This window comes from Mustela putorius, unplaced genomic scaffold (assembly GCF_011764305.1).
Source record: "Mustela putorius furo isolate JIRA1106 unplaced genomic scaffold, ASM1176430v1.1 tig00003834_pilon_pilon_pilon, whole genome shotgun sequence".
NCBI lineage: Eukaryota > Metazoa > Chordata > Mammalia > Carnivora > Mustelidae > Mustela > Mustela putorius.
Genome location: NW_025421987.1, coordinates 88,831,389 through 88,851,187, shown reverse-complemented (window position 1 = coordinate 88,851,187; position 19,799 = coordinate 88,831,389). Strand labels below are relative to the sequence as shown.

Sequence of the window (19,799 nt, the reverse complement as noted above, 5' to 3'; positions counted from 1 at the left end):
AGAGCATAAATATGGGAATGTAAAATAATACTAGTAGGTAATAAAAATAAGTGCGGTGACCAAAAAAACCAAACCAAACCAAACCAAAACAACAACAACAAAAAAAACAACTTTCAAGTGTGTTCATGTCTAGTAAGTAGTTTGAATTGTATCATGCATGCAGTAGGGATCCAACAAGGACTTCTGAGAAGAAAGAAACCTGCTTGCAATACGACTTACTAAAGACTAATCTAAAAGTCCATGTAGGGCCGTTCAGGAGAAATTAAAATAAGTAACATCATTGAAATCTACAGACAATCCAGGCAGGATGTTATGAGGGGTCAGCATATCAAGAAACCTCAACACCACTGGCCAACCAGAACAGCATACCGACATTATGTTGTCGTAAGAGAACGCCTAACCTCTAAGATCTGAGGTATATATATAAACCCAAGAGCTCTGTGGCTTCATGACATGGAATTTTTAAAAAATACTTTGAAAGAAATCCTATTAGGAAAAGGAAATGTCCATTAAAAAATTATTGATTTGACTTTCCTTCAAAAAATAATATTTAATAATAATAATAGATAATATTCATACATGAGTCGCCTGTCTCTGCATTTCAGATGCTCAACACTTACTGGTAAGGCTGCGAGTTCCTTCACCCAATGATTTGCTTTTGGACAGTACCAAAATATCACAATTTAAGCCTTACTAAAAAAGACTCTAAAGCACTGGAATGAGAGTGGATTCAATATTCTGATATACCTTGGGGATGGTTCACTTGGGCTCTATTTGCCCTACAAATAACAGACTTAGCATTGGAAGAGTAGCTGTCCAATCTAGCTCCCCATTATATTCAGACTCCCAAGCAGTCAAACACACTATGTTTAGAATACTGTGCTTTTTGGACTCTCACTATGCACCAGTCACTGCTAAGATTTTCAAAGGCTACCTCTTAGTCCTCCATCCCTCCGTACTGATGGTTCTCAAATTCTGGAGGTCATCGGGACCTCAGAAAGGTTTGGTTAAACACAGATGGCTATGTCCCACCCACCGAGCTCCTGATTCTGTAGGTCTAGAGTGACATCTGAGAGTGTGCATTTCTAATAAATGCCCAGAGGATCCTGATGGTACTCGTCCTGAGACCATACTTTGAGAGCCACTCCATTTAAGCCAATTATTACATTGTTCCTATTTTAGACCCCACAGGATTAGAAAGGTTAAAAGACTTGTGTCATATAGAAACATTTCTGTTTCTCTTAACTTTCTAGATGTGCACATCTGGAGACATGCTTTGTCCATGTGCCTATTGGGGTCATAAACTTTCAGTAACACTACCCAGTAGTTCTGAACACTGGCTACTTACTAGAATCACCAAGAAAGCTTATCTAAAAATGCCCTTGCCCAAATACCAGCTCACATCCATCCAATGAGTATCTTGGGGATGGGGAAAAGGGGGTAGAGAGGAGATGTCAGGTCCCACTCCTCCCTTAAAACCCAGATGAGACTAATGTGCAGTCTGAATTGAGAAACTAACTTGGCCTTCCTTTGGCCAAACACTGCACTAAAAAGTAATAATAATTATATATATATGTATATATATATACATATATGTAATAATTATATATATATAGATAGATAGATAGATTTAATACCTGTAAATAACAAGAATTGTCACCAAGTTCTTTTCTGCCTTGAAAAGTCAGAACCTATGAGAAGAATGCTCACAATGAGATCTTCAGTGATCAGCAAAGAAGGTCTATGCTGATGGAGACTGATGCAACCAAATTCTAGTGCGCGGCCTAATTTTCTGGTTCAAATGTTCTATGCGGACCTTCTTCTATCTATGCCTTCTTCATAACTAATTTAAACTTCTGAGCGCCGTCTTATACTTTAGCACCATTTATTATATCACAGAGAACTGTTGGAACATTAAACCGGATCAGAACTGAATGGAATCTTGGAGATCATATCATAAAGGTAGAAACAGAGGCCCATGAAGGCCACATGAACAGTCCAAGTTCTCAGCAAATTAGTCTTAGAATAAAAACTACAACTGCTTGCGTCTGTAGCCCCTTCTACCTACAGTCAATCCTTGGAAAAAATAGGCTGGCATTCCACAGGTCAACTGACACACAGATTTTGTACCGCAGAGTCCTGTAAACGTGTTTTCTCTTCCTTATGTTTTCCTTAACATGTTCTCTTCCCTCGCTTACTTCATCATAAGAGTACAGTATATGATATATATAACATACAAAATACATGCAACCAAGTGTTCGTTTATTGGCCAAGAATCCAAAGGATTAACAGTAGCTTTTAGCAGTCAGTGTTCATGGAGAGTTGGAAGACATGTGGATTGTCAAACGCAGGGGGTCAGAGCCCTTCATTCCTGTGTCAGTCAAGGGTCAACTGCATATCCTTCCCGACTCTATTTCTACCTCAAAAATTGAATATATTGTGAGGCATAGGTTGTCGACAATCCTGGGAAGGTGAAAAGGAACAGAAAAGGAAGACGGAACGTATTCTTAAAAGAAATAACTTGAAAACAACAAAAATCTAGACTGCTAATTCTAGGTGAAGATTAGATTAAGATTTTAAAACAGTGATACGTTCATAATAATTATCACATAATTTTCAGTTTTTCAAGCTCGACCACCATAGGCCTCTTCCTTCATTCCTTGGAGTGGAGCTCACATTTTAAAACAGTGTGGAGGAGCAGGCAAATGCCTAAGAAACAGACACACACATGATAAAGGATAGAAAATGGGTCCTTTGGAGGGAAACAACCAGCTGAGATAGTTGGAATGAAAAGCTCTTAATAATTATCTTAAATCAGACTAAGAACTATTTCAAGAACTCTGATTTATGGTTCACCATTTTAACAGGCAATTAAGCAAAAGAAAATGCTTCTAAGTTGCAGGAAAAATAAGACTGCAGGAGAGAGAAAGCAAATTTATATGTTTAAAGAAGATGGTAAAATGGAAAGAACAAAACAACAAAGTGTGTGTGTGTGTGTGTGTCTGTGTGTATCTTTGTGTGTCTTTGTGTCTCTGTGTCTGTGTTGGTGGGGGAGGGATCATTTCCACTCTTGCAGACTTCTTCCAACAATGAGGGAGCATCTGGCTTTGAAGCTCAGGTGGTGACCCTCCAGAAACACATCCACAAGGAATCAGCTGCAGGACCTTGCAAATAGCAATGCTAAGCTACAGACCTTCACCTTAGTGCATGGCCTATCCTCCTCTCTGCTTGCAAGGGGTAATCCAAATGGAATTTTCAGACCCTGTGAATTACAGGGGCATGGAATAAATCAAGCAAGCAAGCCCAAACTGAACACACCATGAGGCTACTGAACAGTGCAGGGATACCTAAAATCTAAGATGGAAATATTTAGTTTCAGAAGAAGAAGGGTAGGGTGCTGGGGTAGCTCAGTCAGTTAAGCTGGTGCCTTTGGCTCAGGTTGTGATCCCAGGCTCCTGCGATTGAGCCCCACATTGGGCTCCCTGCTCAGTGGGGAGCCTGCTGTTCCCTCTGCCTGCTGCTATCCCTGTTTGTGCTCTCCCTCTGTCAAATGGATAAATAAAATCTTAAAAAAAAAAAAAAAAACCCACAAAAGAAAGAGGGTAGTCCCAACCATATGCCTACAGACCTGGTGTCCTCCTTACCCTTTTGCTAGCCATCCAAAGCCTATCCACATACAAAATACATGTATCCCTCACTTGCCAGGCAAAGAGTTAACTCAAGTTACACAGCTAGCGAAATATGGAGCTGGAAATGGATGGTCTCTCTGCATGGCAGAGAAGCTAGAAGTATCTCACTTAATTTGCTCTGTATTATCCCAAAGAATTCAGCTAATATGCAACAGATTTTTACTTTGTGCCAGAGGTAGCACTATGAGGCAGCTAAAGGGTGAGTCGTGCAAAAGTGTATGTCTCTGACTCTCTCAAAGACCACTTTATGCCAACTCACTGCCACTGCCACAAAATAATGCTATGCAATGCATAGCATTAACCTGAGAAGCAAGCAAGGCAAATCTGCCAAGAACCCAGGTATGCATCCTTTCTTCGGCCATCCTTCCTAGTCTAGGGGTTAGAAGGCAGGAGCACGAAGAAGCTTATACAGCTACCTGCTAGGAACTGGGTTATCAGCCACAGTAGGTGCTCTAGCGACATGGCTTGGGCACCTACGAAAGGCATCTATCGACCTGAATGCAGAGCTCACTTCTCCCTTCATCAAATCAAGGCCAACATGAGAGGGGGGAAAAGAGCAAGAATTTACTAGCAAAGAAGGTGATAAATTACTAATTGTATGTGATGATAGTGAAAAAACACAAGGGAATAATTAAACTCAGATCATCAGTGAAGTCTGAATTAATTTACTATAGTTAAAAAACAACAACGGAAAAAGCATCATTCTTTTTCTTCTTCCAGCATCCGTGTACACCTGCACGCATACATGGGGATTCACACAGCAGCCCCGTGTGCCCCACGTAGGGGTCTATCACAGCACCTCTAATACCTGGTTGCACTTAGGTATTTGTGGTCATTCTCTCCTACTTAGAACGGCAAGGAGAGCCCACTTAACAGTTTCTTTCTAGCTCCACATCCTAGGATAAGATTTGGGCCATGGTACACTCTCAGTAAATAGATTAGCTGAATAACTGACATACACAGAAAGCCATTTCATTGTTCAATTGATGTTTAAAAAAAAAATGGCCTGATGCCTTACATAGTGTTTAAATGTCAATGTACAAATGGCCAAGGGTATCAAGAAAAAACACAGACTCAGACTCAGCAGATATGGGATAAGGCCTGAGACTCTGCATGTCTAACATCCTCGCCAGGAGCTGAGGCCGTAGGCCCATGTGCGCCACAGGGAGGAGCATGGCTTTCTTTAGGGGCCTTCCAGTTGACCGCTGTTGGTTCTCCAGCTTTCTTATGTGGCTACTTTCTGGTTGTTTAAGGAAATAAACATTAAGGTATAAATAAAGAAAATCACTTACAGGCTTCTCAAGTTAAGTATTTAAATTATAAGTATATAACAGATTGGGTTGGAACACACATACATGTACACGTACACACACACACACACAAAATGTCATTACAGTGACCAAATCATAAGCAATTACAGTGACCAAATCATAAGCTTCCAGGAAAAAGCTATCTATTTCTGTTTATAGTCCCTAATAGAGGACAGAAATATGTTCAGAAGAAAATCACACAAGATCCCAAGCCTAGAACTTGAAATGCAAACCCCAGCTCTACCTTTTACTCCAGAAAAGGCCATACTACCATCTCAGGCTCGGCCTCCCTCACCTATGAAATGAGGATGACCATATCTACTTCCCTGTCACCCTCCAGATCCAAACAGTTTAAACAGAGACTCTGAACCTTTTTGACCACCACCCAGAGTAAAGAAATACCCTTTTATATCATGATGCAATACGACCACTCGGCCCTATCTAAGTACATGCATATCTGAAACGAGGGTTTCACGAAGCCGTACTTCCCACATGCTACACACACTGCAATTTCTATTAGATGTATTTATTTACAAACTGCTGGTTATTCATGGAGTAACCATCACTACAGTGACTGTGACCCAGAACTCAACTCCCACCCAAAACATCAGGACGCAAATCTGAATGTGACTTGTACCACGGCTACATACCCCGGGGGCCATTCTTGCTGCTTTCCACACAGGCACAAGGGGACAACTGAGTCTGAAGCTGCCTCCTCAAGAGACCAACTCGGAGAAGGCAAAGATTTCTGAAAAGACTGAAGAGATTGAGAGGAAGACAAAGCAAAGGCGACAGGAGTGGCCGTTTCCATGGATGACAGAGCAGCATCACCCTTGTAGCGTCCTCTTCAGAGATGAGAGGCAACTTATTACAGAACAAAGCAACTAAAGACCCATTACAATTCCACCCTCAACGTCATCTTCACTTTATAGTAAACACACTTGCCACCCAGGAAATTACACCAGAAAACACACAGAGCGAAATATTTTTTTAAATGACACATTCGCAGGGCGCCTGGCTGGCTCAGTCTGTAGAGAGGCGGGTGACTCCGGATCTCGGGGTCGCAAGTTTGAGTTTCACGTTGGGTGTAGAGTTTGCTTAAAACAGTGAGGTGTTCATGGTTTAGGACAGCATGTATAATGGTATCATTTGCATGAAAATATATATGCCTGTGTTGTCATGGATTATCTTGTAAATGGATTCCTAAGAAATTGCTAACAGCAAGTTGCCTCTACGAAGAAGTTGAATTTTATCACTAGGAACAAGAGTAGAAAAGAAACTTACTCTTCGTGATACAAAATTCTCAACTGCCATTATTTTACCCATTTACTTTTTTTTTTAATTCCAGTACAGTTAATGGACAATATTATATTAGCTTCAGGTGTGCATTACAGGGATCGGGCAATTCACACATTAATCAGAACTCTTAATCCCCATCACCTGTTTCACCCACTCCCCACCACCACCTCCCTTCTGGTAACCATCAGTTTGTTCTCTACATTTAAGCGTCTGATTCTTGGTCTGTCTCTTTTTTACCTTTGTTCATTTATTTTATTCCTTAAAGTCCTCATATGAATGCAATTACATGGTATTTTAAAAAAATTTATTTAAACTCAATTTAATTAACATACAGTGCATTATTGTTTTCATAGACAGAATTTAGAGATTCATCAGCAGAACACCCAGGGCTCATTACATCAAGTGGCCTCCTGAATGTCCATTACCCAGCCACCCCATCCCCCCACCCACATCCTCTCCAGCAGCCCTCAGCTCCTTTCCCATAGCTAAGAGTCTCTTATGGTTTTCTCCCTCTCTGATTTCATCTTATTTTATCATATGAGGAATTTAAGAAACAAAACAGATGAACATAGGGGAAGGGAAGGAAAACTATAGCTATTTTTAAAATAACATGTATACACAAAACCAAAGAGAAATTCTCAGTACCTAGAAATGTGTCATCTGCAAAGATTGAGCTGAACAAGGTTTTAAATACTACCAGGATACACTGGGCTATGGCAGAGGTTAAGAAACCATTGAGGATAAGTCCCATTGAATGCATCACCTCTCAGGCTTCTCAAAGGATTTACTACCCACTGGTAGTAACTAAAAATATGAAAGGAAATACCCTGACTTTGTCAACCAGTTATCTGTAGTATAGAGAATAAAAAGACTGCTTATTCCTAGAGCCAAAGCCTATGCACCATCTCAGTGTGACCTCAGACCTCTGTCCTAGAGAGAGATTAAGTCCTCATGGAGCTATTAATAAAGCGGCTCCTATATTCCCATTTTGCTCCTGTTCTTTGAGTGGGAAGCCTCTTTGAAAACTCTCTGGTTAAAGTGATAATTATCAGACCAAGGCTGGGCATTCCCAGTTCCCTGTCCTCGTCATCCAAATAGCAACACCACCAGCCCCCTTAAATAATGCATCTTCATCTGTAAGTGAGGAGATATGTGACCTTAAGCAAGTGATTCCAATTCCTCGGCTCTGACACCAGACACTTTTGGAGTTCAGGCTTTTATTATACATAATTATACATTAGAAAATTAACCTTTCTATTTTCCTTCCATTTTTATTTTCTGCCGCTTAACTAAAAAACAGATTGTTGATTGTAATAGCACTTAATTTTCTAATCAATGTCATTTACATGGTAGGACTAAGATTAAAAATAATAATGAAGGGGCACCTGGGTGGCTCCGTGGGTTAAGCCTCTGCCTTCAGCTCAGGTTATGATCTCAGGGTCCTGGGATCAAGCCCCATATTGGGCTCCCCGCTTAGCAGGGAACCTGGTTCCCTCCCTCTCTTTCTGCCTTTCTTTCTGCCTATTTGTAATCTCTCTCTCTCTCTCTGTGTCAAATAAATAAGTAAAAGTTTTAAAAATATAATTGTGATGAAACACAATATTGATGACAAAAAAAAATCTGCATTTTTCTACCCTAGTCACATATAAATAGAGGACGATTAAGATAAGACTTTTCTCAAGAAAATCTGACAACAAGTATCAAGAGCCGTAAAATATTTATACACTTTAATGCAGCAACACCACTTTTAATGAATTGTCCTACAAAAGAAGTAACTGAAGAGTACATAGAGAAGCACATTAAAGAATCTTCATCACAATGAAATATAATGGAATTAATCAGAACGTTCATCAGTAAAGTATTGGTAAAAAAAATCAACTGCAGTCAATCACACACTGGGAAACTGTGTAGCCATCAAAATAATTATTTTCATCCAGATCTGACATCTATTTACTCATGGACTGAGTGCCTTTTATGTGTCAGGCATTATTCTAGACATAAGAGGGGAAATCAAACATTAAGAACAAAAAATAAAATAAAAAAGTGATGTACTCATGGAACTTATATTCTATCAGAAGGAGAGGAATCTTTAAAAATAAACTCAACAGGAGCGCCTGGGTGGCTCAGTGGGTTAAGCCCCTGCCTTCGGCTCAGGTCATGATCTCAGGGTCCTAAGATTGAGCCCTGCATCAGGCTTTCTGCTCAGCAGACCCTGCTCCCCCTTCCCCCTCTGCCTGCCTCTCTCCCTACTTGTGATCTCCCCCTCTCTGTGTCAAATAAATAAAATCCTAAAAAAATAAAAATAAAAGTAAAAAATAAATTAAACAAAACATAGTCACAAATGGTGATTAGCACTAGGAAACAGAGAGCAAAGAAATCAAGGGAGTTCTAGGGTGGGGATGGAAAGCCATAATTTTTAAGAGAAAGGATGGGAAATGCCTCACCAATGTGGTATTTGAACAAAGACTTAAATCTAGTGAGGGAGTGAGTCACGGAGTATCTGGAAGAAGAACCTGAAGAACTTTCTGACATATCATATGAGGAAAATAGTGGGCTACTGAATAGTGCTCATCACATGGTCCTATTTTTGTGGAAACCTGTATGTTAACAATGGTTGTCTAGAGCTTATGGGAAGAGTTGTGGGTTTTTTTTTTTCCTTCCTTTTTAATCCTTCTCCTTTTGGTTCAACTGTTATACAATAAATGTGAATCACAGACATGCATTTTTTAAAAATCAAAGGAAGACACTGTGAAATGAATCGCAGAATCGACTCAAACCCAGTGTTTAATTTTAATGTGCCACTATATTTACCCAAGCCCAAATGTAATGTCTCCGTCATCTTTCTAAATAACTTTAGCTTGAAATGTTCATTGTGATTCTCAAATTAAAAGCAAGAAGAATTATTTATCCTAAAGCGGATGAAGTCTTTCTGATTTTCAAATGGACAGTTTCACTCTACAATTCACTAATACAGAATCCCTGGGTCTTCACTAAATCCAACAGTCCCCGTGCTTCCTCACAAATAAATTATTTGTGTGAAGCTGGAATACATCTAAGCATACTGCACTCCTCTATTTTACTGCAGTTTCCATTTGTTGAAAATAAATTCAATTTCTTAGTCAAAAGCACTGAATGATGTTTAAGTAATACGAAATTAGGAGGACGGTCTGGCTCTGCAAATGGACTAGAACCAGAACTAACATTTTTAATCCACCAATTGTCATCTGTCTTACAAAACATCCTAATTGCTACCCAAACAACAAACTACCCCATAAATTTCGGCTTCCAAAGATGGGCACTCAAAATGAATAAAGCAACGACCTAAGTAAGCCTGAGCATCAATCTTCTACCAGCTACTGAGATATCTTCAGCCCCAACATCAAAAAGTGAAATTCTCTCTGTTCCAAACTAAAATGAAAATTAAAAATTCATGTTGTGGACAGAGAATGAGGCAACAGTCCAGGGAAACAACAACAACAAATCTTCATTTACCACTGAAAAAGGAAGGTGGAAAACAAATAGTGTGCTGAAAGACAATTCCAAAAAACACCCCCTTCCTCGGGAGATAGGACATCACCCCACGGCAGTCACTGAGGGCAGAAGCCTCCCTTCCCCCCAAAGATGGCGGGAAGCTTAAGGGGGTAAGTTTTCGCAATAAAAATGCTTGAACTATCTCAGTTAACTTATCCAATCACTGCTGTATTTGGATAAAGTAAGCCATCCCCACTTTGAAGACAACATACCTCTCTGTCCTGATTTAGCTCTATTAAAGCAAAGCATTCTGCTCTTCATTAGTTTAATTACTTACCTACTGATTTATCCTACTAGACTACATGTGTTTTACCCTGGACAACTTTGTCCCTTTCCAATTATTGACATAAGGTTAATACAGTACAGTACTGGTGGGTCACAGGTCCTGCATGGCACTGTTGGACAGCTAATGATATCAGTCTTAAAATAGCCACTGAGTTTTGCTGTTTTTGGTAGCGGCAGTGTTTCTACACATTCCCTTACTCAAAGCATGTCTTCAAGATACAGGCAATGAGTCCACATTCCTAAGTCATCACCTGATTATGGGGGTGTCCCAGCCTCCAGACACACGACATCATATGTATTGTACTTGACCTTCCTTCCACAATAAGAGATCTGTAGATAGGTCTTAACAGTATGTATACCCCACCTAGTATCTAGAAACTTCTTGAAAAATCCTCCAGGAATTTTGAAGAGTCAGAATACTTCCCATAAACGAGAAATGGGAATGGAGGAGGAACAGGGACATGAAGGAAGATGAAAGAGAGATGTCCCATGGACAAAATCTCAAAAGGTCAGCTCTTGAGATGTTGGAACAAATATGACTTTTAACTGAGAGTGTACATCCAAATCTCATGGGGCACTTCCTTTTCCACTACCTGCAGCCAGGCCTTACTCTAGAATTCTTCAATCAGCATCCCTGGGTTTAGGATTGAGATACAAGCATCCTGGAAAGCTCCGAGATTGAAGCTGATGTGTGGCCCTGTTTAGCAGTCATTGAACTCCATGAAAAACAAACTGAGGAAATGGCCTAAGTTAAAGAAGACTAAGGAGACAAGACAACCAAATGTAGCTTGTGACTCTGGATAGGATCCTAGACCAGAAAAAGGAGATTAGTAGGACAATAATGAAATCTGAATAAAGTTTACATACTAGTTAGTAGTATTGTGTCAGTGTATTCATTACCTGGTTTGGGTACCTGTACTGTGACTGTGTAAGACGTCAACAATTAGGGAAACCGGAAAGACTAAGCGAAAAACCCTTTGCACTATTTTCCAGTGTTTGGGTACAGTCTGAAATTATTTTAGAATGAAAGGTCAAAATTTATTTTTAAATTTTAGGGGAAAAAGAAAAAGTAACTTTCCTAGTCCTGTAACTTTATCTTATAGATGGAGGAATTCTGGACCCGTGTAGTAAAGGGAAACGGACAAGAGGTGTAGAACCATACCAAAAAATCCACCATGACTTCAAATCTCCTAACTTCCAGCTAAGGACACATGTCCCACAGTACATGACAGATTTAGTGTGAGACTCTGAAATCTGTTGGGAATAAGAAAGAAACTTGTTCTGCCCCTACAGCTTCAGAAGACTACAGTGAAGAGAAGGGGCCCTTCCTGTTTAGGAGACGTGGAACAGATAGATCAGGAACATATAAAATATCTTCAACTAAATCCAGGCTGACTGCAACCTGGGCAGACCAATAATGTTAGCTCAGCATGTTACATGTTAGATCAGCAGCAGTGAAATCCCATAAAGCTTCCTTGTCTCCACCGTGGGACCCATTCCCCTGCATCAGGAGACTCCTGATGATGAAAATGGCTCCATGGCCAGGGGCTTTCTATGGTTTCTCCAGTCTTCATCTTTTCTGCACAAATGACTTCAAATTCTTCTCACTGAGAAATTCTTGTTACTATTTATGTAAAATGATGCCAACCATTACTCACTCTCCTTCAACCCTGCCATTTCATCTAGACTGAGGCTTAGCAAATGCATAAATGCTTTAAAAATAATCAAATAGAGACACTCATTTCATTTCAAGGTGGTTGTTTTTCGGCATGATTTTTTTTTTTTTTTCCAAAGGAGTACTAGAGCTGACAGGTACTTGCTCTAAAAATTTACTTCACCATCTGCTAACTGAAATATTGCTTTCACGGATTTATATTGTATTAAAAGGTCACTGGCTGTTTAAGACTTAAACAGTTTTAATCATTCTAAAAGTCTCTTAACAGTAAGAAAAGGAAGCTCAGAACAAACAGCAGCAGGGACTCTAATTAAAAGGGCCAATTCATCTAATTTTATTTGGGGTTAATTATTCAGGATTCACTCTTTGATGTGTAAGGAATAGCAATTAGTAATTTTAGTGATTTGAGAATCATTGGAGGTGTAATCAGTTAAAATGAGTGAGTGTTTACAACACAAGATGGTGAATTACTCTCTCAGCTGGAGAACAGGAACATTAGGCTCCAAGAGATCAAGGCTAAGGATTTCAGACCCGAGTAATAACAGTCACTTCAAAATAAAACACATGTCAACAGCATCTAGCATTCTGTTTGTTCTTCGCTAAAGCAAGGCACAGAAGCTTCGCAAATTACCTTTAACCACATCTCCATCTTTGCTGCTGTCCCCAACCACTTCCTTCTGTTTGGCTCTTGCCACCATGGTAACCATAAATGCATTACATTGAAAAAGCAATTCTAAATGAATATACCGGTTATAAGCAACAGAGGACCCAGAATAAGCATGGCAACGACTTAGCCCATGTCTCCGTCTCTGACCTCCACCGGAATCTCAAGTGCAGTGCTCAAACTGAAAGCAGACATCCTAATTCACGGACCCGCTCACCTTCCCTGTGCCCTCTACTTTTCTGTTTACTTCACTACATCACATGATTCTCCTGATCATACAGGTTCAGAGAGAGCCCCTGTTCTCTATTTTTTGTCCCACCATCCTCACTGCATATAGCAAGCTATATTGAATCATACCAAACTGTTCAAGTCCGTTTACTTGAGAAGTCCACCTCTCCTGCCGCCAAAATGATCAACTTCTCATTACCTCTTATGGAGGCTTAGTAAACAGCCTAGATGGTGCCCACTATTCCTTACTCAGTTCTTTCCAACTAATCTAGGATACCGTTACCAGACTGAAAACATCCATTGGTCCCCTAAAAACCAAAACAATTTAAAAAAAAGGACAAAGTTAGAGGATTTGCCCTCTCTGATTTCAAAACTCACCACAAAGCATCAACAGTGTGGTGCTGGCCCAAAAGCAGACATAACAGAGCGATGGAAAGAGCACTGGGCCTATGGAAACAGGAGAGAGCCTAGACATAAGCCCTCACATGTAGAGTCAATTAATTCTACAGCAGTTGCAATGGAGGCTTAGAGAATGATGGTTTGAGAGAATTACGGGTTTCCCAGGACTTGACAGGACCTCATCCTGGACAGGCAGAATCCTAAAACAGGATGGGCTCCCTGGGAGGAAATGGAGAGAAACTTGACAGGCTCGGTTCACTTTATGCTCTCCTAGAAGGCTCTGTAAGTATGCAATCCTTGAAATTACTGCTGCACACAGCAGCTCTGGAAATCTGGTACTTTACAATGCCAAAGGTCCTATGCCACATACCCAGTATTCTGCCTGACCGCTTCTCCTTGCTTCCTGGACTCCAAGAATTTGCTCATTCCTTGCCTCCATCAGGACTTCCCTCTCTAACATGCCATCATAGCAGAGCGCAGGTTATTCTTGAAGCCCTGGTCACCTGCCAACCCCACATAGCCTTCTTGGCTGCCCCTGACAAGGGCACCTTCCCACCGCTCACCCTCTCCAGCACTTCTAGAGCACGCCCACAGAGTGTCTGGTTGAACATCCAGGAGCCATTCACCTGACTTTACCGTGTTCTCCCTGAGCGGCCCCATCACGTGTGACTTGGCACCCCAGCCCAATAGCATCCCTCTCCATGCCTCACAGTTGAGATTGAAAAGAGTTAAGGAAATATTTGCCAAGTGGGTATAGGCATGAATTCTTGACAAGTGCAAGCTGAATCCTAGCCAAATAAATTATTCTTTAAAGGAAGAACCTGAAAAAGTCAGTGGCTATCATTCCCGAAATACGTTTGTGGTGTGATGGGGGGGGGGGTGAGAGAGAGAGAGAGAGTGGGAGAAAGGGAAAGAGTGGGGGGGGGGGGAGAGAGAGAGATTGAAAGAAAGAAACTCAACTGAACATCCCCATGGGGATGTTTTCTATAAATGGAACATGTTCTTGACTTGAACAGTGACTCGGTTAGCTGCCTTAGAAATATAAAAGAAACAGCACTGTGGTATTAAAATACATCACTTACAGTCACACCTGAACTATTCACTTGCTGTGTGAACTTGGTCAAATCACGAAACTTCCGAGTCTCAAATTTTTTTTTGTCAGATGAGAATAATAGCACGTGTCTTTTATACTGCCCAGAGCTGGACAGACCAGAGAGACAAAATTAAAAATAATTTAAAAATCATAATGTCCTAGACAAAGAAAAATTACTTTTATTTTGAGGTGATTCTCTATGCATCTTGACCATGAACCCTTTCTTCACCTTTAGAGACTCAAATAAAAACGCAATTATTAACTGAGAAGACGCTATAATCTTAATACGGCTCCTCACATGCAGGGGTCCCAAAGAATTAGGGGTAAAGGCAAAGAGAGAGAGAGAGAGGAAAGAGGCAGGGAGGAAGAAGAGCATGAATAACTAAACAATAGCAAAATGAAGTCCTAGCAGTCAAATAAACAGTGTGCTCTCCCCGGAATGTTTAGAAATCTTGGAAAGGAACCACGTAAGGAGCCCTGAGGTGGTACGATCTTGGTACATCAAGCACTTCTGTGACTGATTAACCCGACATTTCCTTGGGTCTGGAAGTATTACTAGGTCATTCTTTCTTTAATGGATAAACTGTTCCTGAACAATTTTTAAGGCACAAACAGCTACTGTGACACATCAAACAAAGAGGTCACTTTTGTCCTCAAAACCCCATGGAACAGCCAAGTCAAAACAATCACAAGAAGTGTAACCAGGAAGTCAGACACACAAGAACATCCCCAAATCCCAGCGCCCTCTGCTCGGTTCTGGATGGGCTCCTCCTCGCCCACTGTGATCTGTAAACCCACACCCCCCCCCATCTACGGTGGGCAAGTCCGACATGAGGGGCAAACCAAGAAGCCTGCAAAGTCGACTGGATGCTTGTCCTCCAGGAACTTGTGATTTTTGAATGAGAACAGAAAATTCAAAAAGTAATCTCTTTAAAAAAATCAAGTTTTGTCTCTAGGGAGGCACTCCAAGAAAAACCCCATTCCTTGCACTTCATTCACTCTGCTTTCTTCACTGCCTCACATTAGGAAGCCATGTGATGGAAGACAGTCCCAAATGCAAAGCTTGGTGACGTGTTCTGGGCAGAAGTTCAGGCACCCTGTTATTTTAGCAGACCCAGTCTGGCTGCCCAAAGACATAATTTAGCTGAGTGAGAAACTCATCCCCTCCTCCCACTTCATCTGGCCAGCTGCCTCAGAAGGGCTATCGTTCCAGAGGGCAATGCATGTATCACTCCCTTTCATTTCTCCAACCGTACTTCCAGCTCTCGGAGTTTTGAGTTCAGTGAGCTCAGCCTTGGCATTCAAGGATCTCCTTATGTCTCATCCTTAAGAGCATTTGTCCCAGGTCTGTTTGCCAAGGACATGGTGGCAGTTCCCTTCCTGGCACTTGAGTCTGCAATATTATGCCGCTTCTTATAAACAGACCCATCACATCACTTAGATTACCTCTCCAAGTCCTGCTGGCACTTTCATGGCTTAACTGGCTAATGGTACAACTTTATAAATTCACAAAATCATCAGATTAGAAAGGAATTAGAATGGAAGAAGGAGGGTCCACTCGTCTACTGGGTAGCAAACAATAGCCAAATGGTCAAATCCAGTCCATTTTCTGGTCTTGTAAATAAAGTTTTATTGAAACACAGCTACAGTCATTCATTTGTTTATCATCTAGGGCTGTTTTTTTTTTTTTTTAATTCTGCTAACAGATCCAAGCAGTTGAGACAAAGATATTTTAGCCAGCAAAACCTAAAATATTTTCTATTCAGACTTACAGAAATGTTTGCCAACCTTGATCTAGTCCTTAAACTCCTTTTACAGATGAGAAGATAGAGATTCAGTAAGGCTGAACAACGTTCCTACGGAGTCAGTAAAATCTGCAAAGCACAGTAACAAAGGCGATGCTGGGCAGATGGTTTATACACACTCAGTAAATACTAGTTCTCTTTAGTGTTTGACAGGAAATTTTATGTTTCTTAAATGTGGAACTGTGTTGAGACGATTTTTTTTTTTTTAAGAACACTGTTGCCCTTGAGAAATTTGTCTAGAGGGGAGAACAGAAATATAAATAGAGAATTTCAACATCATATTGTATGTATTGGTTTTCTATTGTTTCTGCAACAGATTACCACATACAATTAGTTAAATAAGATAAATTTATTACTTTACAGTTCTAAAACTCAGAAGACTCCCATGAGTAACACTGGGTTAAAATCAAGGTGACTCCAGGGCTGCATTCCTTGTTGGGAGTCTCTAGTAGAATCCATGTCCTTGTTTCTCCAGCTTCTAGAAAGTACCCTCGTTCCTTGACTTGTGATATCCTCCCTCCATCTTCAAAGCCAGCAAAGACTATTGAGTTCTTTCCCATATTGCATCACTCTAAAACCTTTTTTGTCTCTATGGCCCACTTATAAGGTCCATCCAAATCCTTGGAAATTTTCCCTATCTTGATTAGAAGCCATAATTCCATCTGCAACCTAAATTCCTCCTTGCCATACAACCCAATGCATTCACAGGTTCCAGAGATTAGAAGGTGGACATCTTTGGGGGGTCATTATTGTGCTAACCCCAAGGTGCCATGAAGAAGGGAAGTGTGCACACAGTCCTGTAAACCTCAACAGATAATTCATCAGTGCAAAGCCACCATGGAGACATAAGCAAAAGCTCTTTCATGGCACAAATTTTCTGGAATTTCCCACAATTTTCTGAAAATTTCATCATGTTTTACTGTATTCTTAGATTTACATACATATTACTAAAAATAGTTCCACCGTATTCCATACACATTCTTCTTTCATTTTTCCAACTAGCATCTTGATGCCATATTTAAGAAGAGAGAAACAAAACAAAATCCTATTAGATATTAGGTTAGAAATTTTGAGAAGCCAGTTTGAATGAGAATGCAACAAAACCAGCCACATACTCTCCCTGTGGGATCGCTCTCCTCAGCCCCACTTTGTGGGTAAATAAACTCAGAAAGACCAGAAACCTGCCCACACAGACCACAGCTAAGGCCCAAAGAACGTTCCTTCATCTCTCTGAACCTCCTAAATGGAATAAGGAACATTTCATGCCATGTTCCTGTGGTGATCTATATAGCAATGTCCTTAAAGGGGGTAGGGAATGGATAAAATTGGTTACTTTGAGAAAAATGCCTGTTACAATTTGGCAAAGAAGTGGCACTAGATACAGCACATACCTGAAAACGACAGAAATGTTTCATTTCAAGTATGTTTACCTCTTCAGACAAAAATATAAGTAAGACTAAAATACACAGAAATAGAGCCTCTACTGTTCTTATGATATAGAAAGAAAAATTATGTTTCTTTAGAAAAAAACAGGAAGCGTCTCACATAAATATTAACAAAAGTGTATCAACAGAATGTAACTGCCTTTATAGATGCTGAGACACAACAGAGAAATTAGCTCATCTGAGGAGAAAGAAATCAGCCTCGCTTGAGAATGTATGAGTGCCAAATAACTTGAAATATTCAAGTAGAGGCAAGAAGACTACTTGACATGAATATTATAAAGGAGATTCGGGCTTTATAAATCGAAGGAGCTTCATAAATGGCCTTTAAAGGCCTTTACAGCACTGACAGTTTATGATTTCATGACTCAAAATACAAGGGCCCATTAATGGCAATGAGAGACTGAGGCTTCTCTTTAATGGTTACAGTCAGAAAATGCCCCTGAGTCCATGACTGGACAGTTATCTTAACTGCAAATAGATGCCTACCAAGAATAGGACATGAAAATAATTCTCTAGGCAAGATTAGACAAAAAGCAACTTGTAATGTAGATAATACCTATGTCTGACCCTAACTCCCATGTGTCACTGTGCCATTGAAAATGAAGCTATTTGTATTCCGAGTTTCCTAATGAGCTAGATTCTGCTCACTGTCAGGCCATAATTCTCCAAAGGACAGATGGGTGCTGACCTGGTGGTGTGAAGGGGGACACGGAGGCTGTCCACCCTTGCAAATCCTACACATCCCGCAAAGGAATTCATAAACTTTCTTCACAAAAACAGCCTATTTCCTTTGACTTAATAGGTACATAAGATCTAGTAGAAAGGATTCAAAACGTGTGAGAACTTTCTGACCCGACCCCTGTTAACTGAGATGAAGGTGAGGCAACCATATTTCTTAAATTCAGGTGTACACACGTCTATCCTTTACAATAAAAAGCAAGTAAAATACCAAATTACCAAGACGGAAAATTCCCACCGTAAACAACTAGAGCTACCCAGAAGAGAAAAACAAGACATCCAGTCACAAGAGCTAAATGCCCTCCTGTTAAGAGAAAAATATATACACATTCCCACGCAGAACCCTTTCCTTGTGAATAGAGCTCAAGGTGCAGGAAATAGTTTGATAGAGACATTATATTACTTAGACAAAACTGAACTAGATTATCTGTTTGTTTATTAGATTATGGCTTTAGGCACATTGTTCTTTACTAAGAGCTCTTGACAAGAACCGACACACACATTCTTTGGAATGAAGGCTTTTGTGAGAGTATTTTATGGTACTTAGGCCCTTGAAAAGACTTGTGAATGCTGTCACACCAGAGGATTAAACCAATCTTTGGGGCTACCACATTGGGAGGGTCCAGTTCACTTAGCACAGCCTTAACTAGGACATGTGAGCTATCCTGGACACAATACCTAATGGTTCCAACTCACTCACTGTGGAATTTCTCATGTTAACCCCCACCCATGCATCTTAGTCACAAACCACACACAGGATCCTAAGTACCAAGGGATGAAAATGAAAGCAGAGTCCTCCAGAAAAGGGATTCAACAAGATTTCATTTCTACCTATCCTTAAAATGGGAAGGTATGCTCCTGGTTTTTTTATTTAAATTTGTCAGAGGCATTCTTAAGATAATAAATTCCCAGAACAGATCATACTCTCTATCTGATCCACTACTTCCTTTACTGGATGAAAGATCATGGCATCCACTGGGGGTCTAGTTTGTTTTCCTTTGTTTGCTTTCACAGTAAGGCTTTTTCTGCATTGAATTTGGATCTGCAATTAAACCCTGGGCCCAGTTCAAAGAGTCCTATTTTAAACTTCCTTAAAGGAGGGACTCTCCATGGCAGGCAATTCATCCCAAACCAACAGCGGCATATGTGTAAGGAGACTCACATTTCTAAAAACAGAAGGACTTCTGATAATCCATTCAAACCCCCTCAATCTTTGTTTCTCTGATATTTAAGGGGCTAGGCTGTGGAGCGCCTACTAATTCCTTCAGTTATAAAATAGGTAAAATAAGTATTGATCCATTCTTACAGTCAATAGTCTATCTTGCTGCTCTATTGATTCATGTCTATGAGATCATTTGAAATCGTGGTATCTCAATATTTTATCGGTCACCAATAATATTTTATGGCAAAGGTTCTTTGCACTAAAACATACAGAAACCAACAAAGCACACTTCTATGCTTGCTCCTTTTCCCCAACTCTTCCATTTGTTAAACCATGTAGATCAACGTTCTTTGTACAAGAGAACTTTCCGCAATTTTGAAAATGTTCTATATTGTGCCATGTGTGACTATTGAGCACTTGAAATGTGGCCACCGACCAAGAGACTACTTCTGTTTTATTTAATTTTAATTAACTAG

At 40.3% G+C, this 19,799-nt stretch overlaps 1 protein-coding gene across 9 annotated transcripts in view; it reads right to left on the bottom strand.

The window, feature by feature from the left end:
- The window catches only part of LOC101676863 (LIM domain containing preferred translocation partner in lipoma), a 655,863-nt gene that overhangs the window by 374,891 nt on the left and 261,173 nt on the right, over positions 1-19,799 (bottom strand). The gene's annotated exons all lie outside the window — the stretch shown is intronic.